Genomic DNA, 7,103 nt, shown 5'->3' with positions numbered 1-7,103 from the left:
GCAGGAGATGTGGGAGACACGGTTGAGGACGTTCTCGACCACATCTCCTGCAACTCATCCCTCACACCCCGTCCATGCAATAAGAACCAAAAAAGAATCCCCCTCATCCTCATGTACCACCCTACCAATCTCTGGATCCACCCCTTCATCCTCCTACACTTCCGCCATCTGCAATCCGACCCACCACCAAAGACATCTTTCCCTCCCCATCCTTATCTGCTTTCCGGAGGGACCACTCTTTCCGTGACTCCCTTGTCCGCTCCACACTCCCCTCCAGCTCCACCACACCCGGCACTTTTCCCTGCAACCGCAGGAAGTGCTACACCTGCCTCCATACCTCCTCCCTCACCCCCATCTCAGGCCCCAAGAAGACTTTCCACATCAAGCAGATGTTCACCTGCACATCTGCCAATGTGGTATACTGCATCCGCTGTACCCGGTGTGGCTTCCTCTACATCGGGGAAACCAAGCGGAGACTCGGGGACTGCTTTGCAGAACACTTACGCTCGGTTCGCAACAAACAACTGCACCTCCCAGTCGCGAACCATTTCAACTCCCCCTCCCATTCCTCAGACGACATGTCCATCCTGGGCCTCCTGCAGTGCCATAACGATGTCACCCGAAGGTTGCAGGAACAGCAACTCATATTCCGCTTGGGAACCCTGCAGCCCAATGGTATCAATGTGGATTTCACAACCTTCAAAATCTCCCCTGCCCCTACCGCATCCCAAAACCAGTCCAGCTCGTCCCCGCCTCCCTAACCTGTTCTTCCTCCCACCTATCCCCTCCTCCCACCTCAAGCTGCACCCCCATCTCCTACCGACTAACCTCATCCCGCCCCCTTGACCTGTCCGTCCTCCCTGGACTGACCTATCCCCTCCCTACCTCCCCACCTACACTCACCTTTACTGGCCCCATCCCCGCCTCTTCGACCTGTTTGTTTCCTCTCCACCTATCCTCTCCTCTATCCATCTTCTATCTGCCTCCCACTCTCTCCCTATTTATTTCAGAGCCCTCTTCCCCTCCCCCTTTTCTGATTAAGGGTCTAGGCCCGAAACGTCAGCCTTTCTGCTCCTATGATGCTGCTTGGCCTGCTGTGTTCATCCAGCCCTGCACCTTGTTGTCTCTGACAGAGAAGTAACTCATTCTGGTGCAGCCATTAAAAATCCACAGTCAGATGAAAGAAAAGTAGGAAGATTTCCACTGATGTATCGATGGAGGTGTTGTTGGCTGAAGGCAGAGCCAGGAGGTGAGGCTCCATAACAAAGTACAAAGGATGGTGACAGATCAGCCAGTGCAAACTTTCCTGCTACAAGGACTGTCATATGGTAGCAAAACATTTTAATGACTGCAGAAGAAAATTTAAGATAAGTCCAACACTGAGGCCATTTTTACTTTGATTATGATTCATAATGCCTTCACTTGTCTTCTTAACTATTATTTTCCTTCTCTTTCTGCAGCTGGGGGTCAGAAAAATCCATTAATGCAAAGGGCAGTCTCTCAAAACACTCAAGCAACATCTTAACTGATTACTGTCAATTCACAGACCTGCTATTAAGGTTTCGGTTCGATTTTTAAGAGCATCCCCTTTAACGCATCTTTACATTTTATTGTAGGATGCAAGAACTCATGAACTCATATGAGGACAACTGTCTAAGCAATTCATTTGTCCGTTTATAAATCTTCCTACAGCCTGAAAAATATCTGTTGACTATTAGTCTATTTTTCATCACTCAAACAATTGTGCATCCACATTGTTACTCACCCTTTTATACAATGACCAGTAACTTTCCTCACAAGTCTACTGTGCAGCACTTAGGAGGTTTTAAGCAGACAACTTAGATTTCATAGATAGTAGGAACTGCAGATGCTGGAGAATCTGAGATAACAAGGTGCAGAGCTGGATGAACACAGCAGGCCAAGCTGCATCAGAGGAGCAGGAAAGCTGACGTTTCGGGTCTAGACCATAACTAGATTAGCAGGAGAGGCTTTGACAGGTGGTGATGTTGGAGGTCTGGTGGGAACAAGGGGTTAGGAAAAGTAAAACACTTATCCTTCTGAATACTGTTCACAGGTAATGTGATGTGTGCACAAATTGTATATTCATATTTTGAGATGTATACGCTGTTGGCAATATGCATATATATCACCCACTACTAAGCTCCCTTGAGAAGGTGGCAGGGAGTTCTTGGCAGGGTCTTCATGAGCCACTGTAGTCCATGCGCTGCAAGTACATCCCACAGTATTGTGAGGAAGGAAATTTCAGGATTTTGACCCAGCAATAATGAGGAAAGATGAATATTGCTTCATAAGACAGAGCTTCAACAGTTCTAAAAGAAGACCAGAAGTCAAAGCTTTTTTTTTTAATCTTACACCCATCAGGACTAGAACACAAGAAACATTTTGGTAAAACGAACACCTATTTATACAATATGAGAAAAGGTTGATGACTGATTGGGCCTTACTGGGAGCAGGAAAGTGTTGTTTTATGACAGAAGGTTGGGCAGACTGGATTTGTTTCTACTGGAGATTAGAAGGCTGGGAGGTGACCTGACTGAAGTGTATAAGATCCTGAATCACTTTGACACTGGTGAATATGGAAAGGATGTTTCCTCTTATGCGTCAGTCCAGAACTCAGGGCGACTTTCTAAAAGTTAAGGCTCACCCCTCCTTAAGGATGATGAAAAGAATTATTTGCTCTCTAAGGGTTGTGTGCCTTTGGAACTCTCAGCCTCAGCAGGCACTGGAGGCGAGGTTAGGGTATTTTTTTAAAGATAAAGGTGAATATATTCTTGTGAGGCAGGTGTTTTCCGGGGTAGAAGAGAATGTGGAATTTGAAACAGAAATCAGCCACTAATTTACTGAATGTTAAAGCTGGCTCAAGGGGCTGAAGAGTCTTTTTCTGCTTCTATGCTCACCTGAACAATTAACTGTCGATCTGAGTTCTCAAAGCAGGTGGTAGATTCTGATGCAATCATGAGATTGGCAGTCTTCATGATCCTTTTAGTTTTTGCAATGGAACAAGCACAATGAGGATATGAATTCCTATTGCCTACATAAAATAGCATCTTTTGTATAAATATATGCGGCTTCAAACAAGTGCAAATGCATCACACTAACTGAAGCCCTGAAAGCAAGCCTAGCAGATCTGGCACACGTACATGATGGAAGGCCTAATGACTCCACTGATTTTTATTCACAATATGAATAACAGATAGTGTTATAATCTCAGGGCAAAGTCTGATGCACAGTCAAGTAGACCTGACAGTGGACTGGAGTAATCATATTCAACAAATACGACTACATCAATGAAATACATGCCACGTCCAGCTATGTTTCAAACTTCTACAACAAAATGTTTTCTAATCAACCTATACAGAAATGTTATTACACTCTTTTTGAGCATGTATATCCATATATGTCTTGATATAATATATAAAGATGTATACGTCTTCCACTACATGTCTGAACAGCCACACTGAAGGATTTGACCTCATGGGTCACAGTATCCACACAACTATGGGCTACCCAAAAGTGATGTCCCTTTATACAGTGTTCTAACTAAAAATGGCTCCGCATAACATGAATTGATCATATGGTTGTGTGAGCTGTTGCCACCAGTTTTAAATATTTTTCCCAGATACATTGAAGAATTCCTTCACTTTACAAAGGACATAAAGGGTCAATATATTAAAAGCAATGGCATGTCCATGTGCTCTTTCAGCATTGTTGGCTTATTTAGCATTGTACCACTGAAGAAACCCATTAGAATTTTCACTATGTCACTATAGCATGACTGTCGAGATGTGCCACTGGTGCCTGAATCTGCATTAATCGACCTCAAGAAATTAGCAACTTGTGCAGTTGAGTTCTGTTTAAATTACACTTTGTATGGCCAAACAGATGGTGTTGCAATAGGATCCCGTCTAGGTTCATCTCTTGGTCTTTGTTGATTATGATGAAAAGTGTCTCTTTGATGGAATGACTATAAACCTTCTACCCCTTGCCTACTTCTGAAACATAGATGTCATGTCTGTAATATTTGAATTTGCAGCTGTGTTAAAGAATTTCTTAATAAACATCATCCTGTGTTCAGTCTTTCCACGGAAATGGAGCAATCAAACGAGCTTCCTTTCCTTGATATATTAGTTGAGAAATCTGCAACGAGTTCTCAGCTACTATCTACCAAAAGCCTACATTCACTATGCATTAGGATTTCCACAGGTCCATGGTCTACAAGATCAATCTTATCAGCAACCTTCTGAAAAGGCCCCTAGATATCTGCTCACTATGTAAGGTTGGTATTGAGATCAGCTGTATCAAAACTATCCTGCATGAAAGCACCTATACATACTGTGCTTCTTTTAGCTCTGAACAGTGTCCAGTCTATTTCACACTACCTTGAATGGAGAAGGTTTTTCAAGCATTTGAACAAAATGTGAAACTAGCTGTCACACGCTGCTACATTGTAATAAGCCCACTAGGTGGTTTTCTCCACTAATAAGATGCTGCCATTAAAGCAAAAAGCCATTTAATATACCATAAAATGAATGATTTTATATATGAGGTTCAGTGCCAGTGTGAAGATGTAGGCAGTCACTCCCAAAGACAGGCAGACCATATCCAACAACACATCCTGTTGACCATTCACAGCAGATAGGACACCTATCATTCTCAGCTAGCCTCAGGACAGCATGTTCACAAATGGATGTGATTCTGCTATTAGGCATCATTTATTCTTTAATCTGGTTAGGCTAAGAAATAAACAGAAACATACTTGAGATTGTCAATTAGGCTCTCACTGTGCTGAAGTTGTGCACATTGCAAGCTACACATTGAGAGAAAGGGGTAACGCAGACTTGTTATCTCTGCTGCGTTCCCATTGACAACACGTTGATCAATCAGAGTCTACTTGCCAGGTATGAGAACTAAGGTTGACAGTTAACTAGGTTATGACATAGGGATAGCAAGCCAAATCAAATCAGCCTCATAATTCTGAAGAAGGGTCTAGGTCCAAAACGTCAGCCTTCCGGCTCCTCTGATGCTGCTTGGCCTGCTGTGTTCATCCAGCTCTACACCTTGTTATCTCAGCCTCATTATCACTGGATTTGCAGCACTATGAAATTAAAACATTCAATGACCCTCAAAATTGCTCAATTGTTCCTAACTAAATTTTACAAATAACAGATCTTGGACACCAAGTTTATAATTTAGACAAAACTTGATGATTAATTATTAAGAATGTAACTTTAGCTGAACACAAATTGAGAAATCATTGAGAAGTACTCCAATTAATATTTACAACCTAAGGCCAATTATCTTTGATCAAACACCCCCACTCACACATTGATAGACAGATAAACAAAGTTGAGTAATAAATTAGAAAGAAAATACAGTTATCAGAGTTTGGCAGTTGGATAACTATTTCAATGATGAATAGCAGGCCTTCATGAAATCCTTTGGTGATGGATTGTATCTTATGTGAGTTATGAAGACACTAGTCAATGCAAACAGCTGCTGTGGATCTCTGAAGACTTTTATCTTATTTCTTTGAATGACTTTTATTGTCACGTGTATTTTACACTGAGAAACTCAGTAAAATACAGTGAAAAACTTTCATTCATTGCCACAATCTGGCACCATTTTGAATCGTTTAAGAACGGATATACAGCCACTTCTGCCAAAACGCGTGTTTCTTCAATGCAAGTTGGTTTTAACGCGATTGAAGAATTTAGACCGCTATTTGTAGAATGTGAACTTTCCTTACCTGTGTTGGCTATAATACGATTCCGGCCCCATTAGTTTAAATGGCGCAGCAATTGCGCGATATTCCTGTAACGCAAGATCACACGAGAACGGAACTATCGCCTAATATCAGTACCGACTGCAGCTTAAAGAGAAAGCCATCTACTTTCCTGATGAAGGGTCTAGGCCCGAAACGTCAGCCTCTCTGCTCCTATGATGCTGCTTGGCCTGCTGTGTTCATCCAGCCCTGCACCTTGTTGTCTCGGATTCTCCAACATCTGCAGTTCCTACTATCTCTGAGCCATCTACTTTCCACCGCCTGCTCCGTGAGTCCTGAGCCAGCTCAGAGCCACCACTGCGTCACCGCCTGCACCAGACCCACCAATGGCGGAGTCACAACACGACACAACACGTGGCCCACCTCTTTGTTGTCACCGTGATGCCCAACCGTCACTGCGTCGCCACCTCCCGCGCCGGACCCAACCACCGACAAAGTCTCCAGTCCTCAGGCGCCATCTTTCACTGCTGAGCCTACCTAGTCGACATCGCCTCCGTCGATATGGCAGCCGTTAATTCCGGTTCCCGCGCGCACCCTGGAAGAGTAAGCAAGGTCTCTCTCTTCCACCACGAGTCTGTGGCTGGGATAACGCCCGGCTGCCGATGTCACCTGAGCTCTTCACACAAAGGACCAGAGGTACAAAAGGTAAGTAAGGGAGAGAAAAAAATGAGAATGAAGAGAAATGAGAAGAAGTGCAGGCGAGTTCTGGGCTCAGGAGCCCAATTCTGCTGCCATTTTGGACATTCCCTCACAGACTGGAGTCTGTTTCTCAGAAGTTTCTCGGAAACCAAGTCAGCCAGTTCATTCTTTTTCTTCTTTTCTTTCTTTTTCATCATTTTCTGTGGTTGACTGGCCTGTTCTCCCTTGATTTAATAATTCAACATCCACCCAGCTGTCAGTCCCCGACTATCACAGCACCTCAGTGCTTAATCTTCTACAGTATTGGTAGAGCAGTAATTAACCTGCATTTGTCTTTTGTCATCTCCTCGGTCTTAAAAACAAGCTGCTGTCCAAAGTTTAATCTCAACTTCAATGCACAGTTCAAAACTAAAAATGAGAAAAGTGAAAGGAAAGTAGTGACTGCCTGAATATTGGCCTTGCTGTATCTCCATGCCAACAACAGTCCAACCAATTTTCCCAAGCCGAATAAATTGGTGTTCCTTTTCTCACCTGTTGCTTGTGTGTGCAAGACAAAAAGGTTTGACTCCTTGACTCCTTCTCTCCTTTTGGCAATGAGGGACCATTTGCACACGTCAGGATGTGTGTGTCGTAGAGCAAGACCTGGGTCCCATTCCCCTTC

At 43.6% G+C, this 7,103-nt stretch overlaps 1 long non-coding RNA gene across 1 annotated transcript in view; it reads right to left on the bottom strand.

Moving 5' to 3' along the window:
• LOC125483181 overlaps positions 1-6,099 on the bottom strand; it is a 13,498-nt gene extending 7,399 nt beyond the window's left edge. Inside the window, exon 1 of the long non-coding RNA XR_007262134.1 lies at positions 5,768-6,099. This is a non-coding gene — a long non-coding RNA (uncharacterized LOC125483181). The remainder of the gene's footprint in view (positions 1-5,767) is intronic.
• Between the last annotated feature and the right edge of the window lie 1,004 nt (positions 6,100-7,103).

Source organism: Rhincodon typus, chromosome 5, assembly GCF_021869965.1.
Source record: "Rhincodon typus isolate 14 chromosome 5, sRhiTyp1.1, whole genome shotgun sequence".
In the NCBI taxonomy this organism is placed as follows: Eukaryota; Metazoa; Chordata; class Chondrichthyes; order Orectolobiformes; family Rhincodontidae; genus Rhincodon; species Rhincodon typus.
This window is presented reverse-complemented; position numbering and strand designations above follow the sequence as displayed.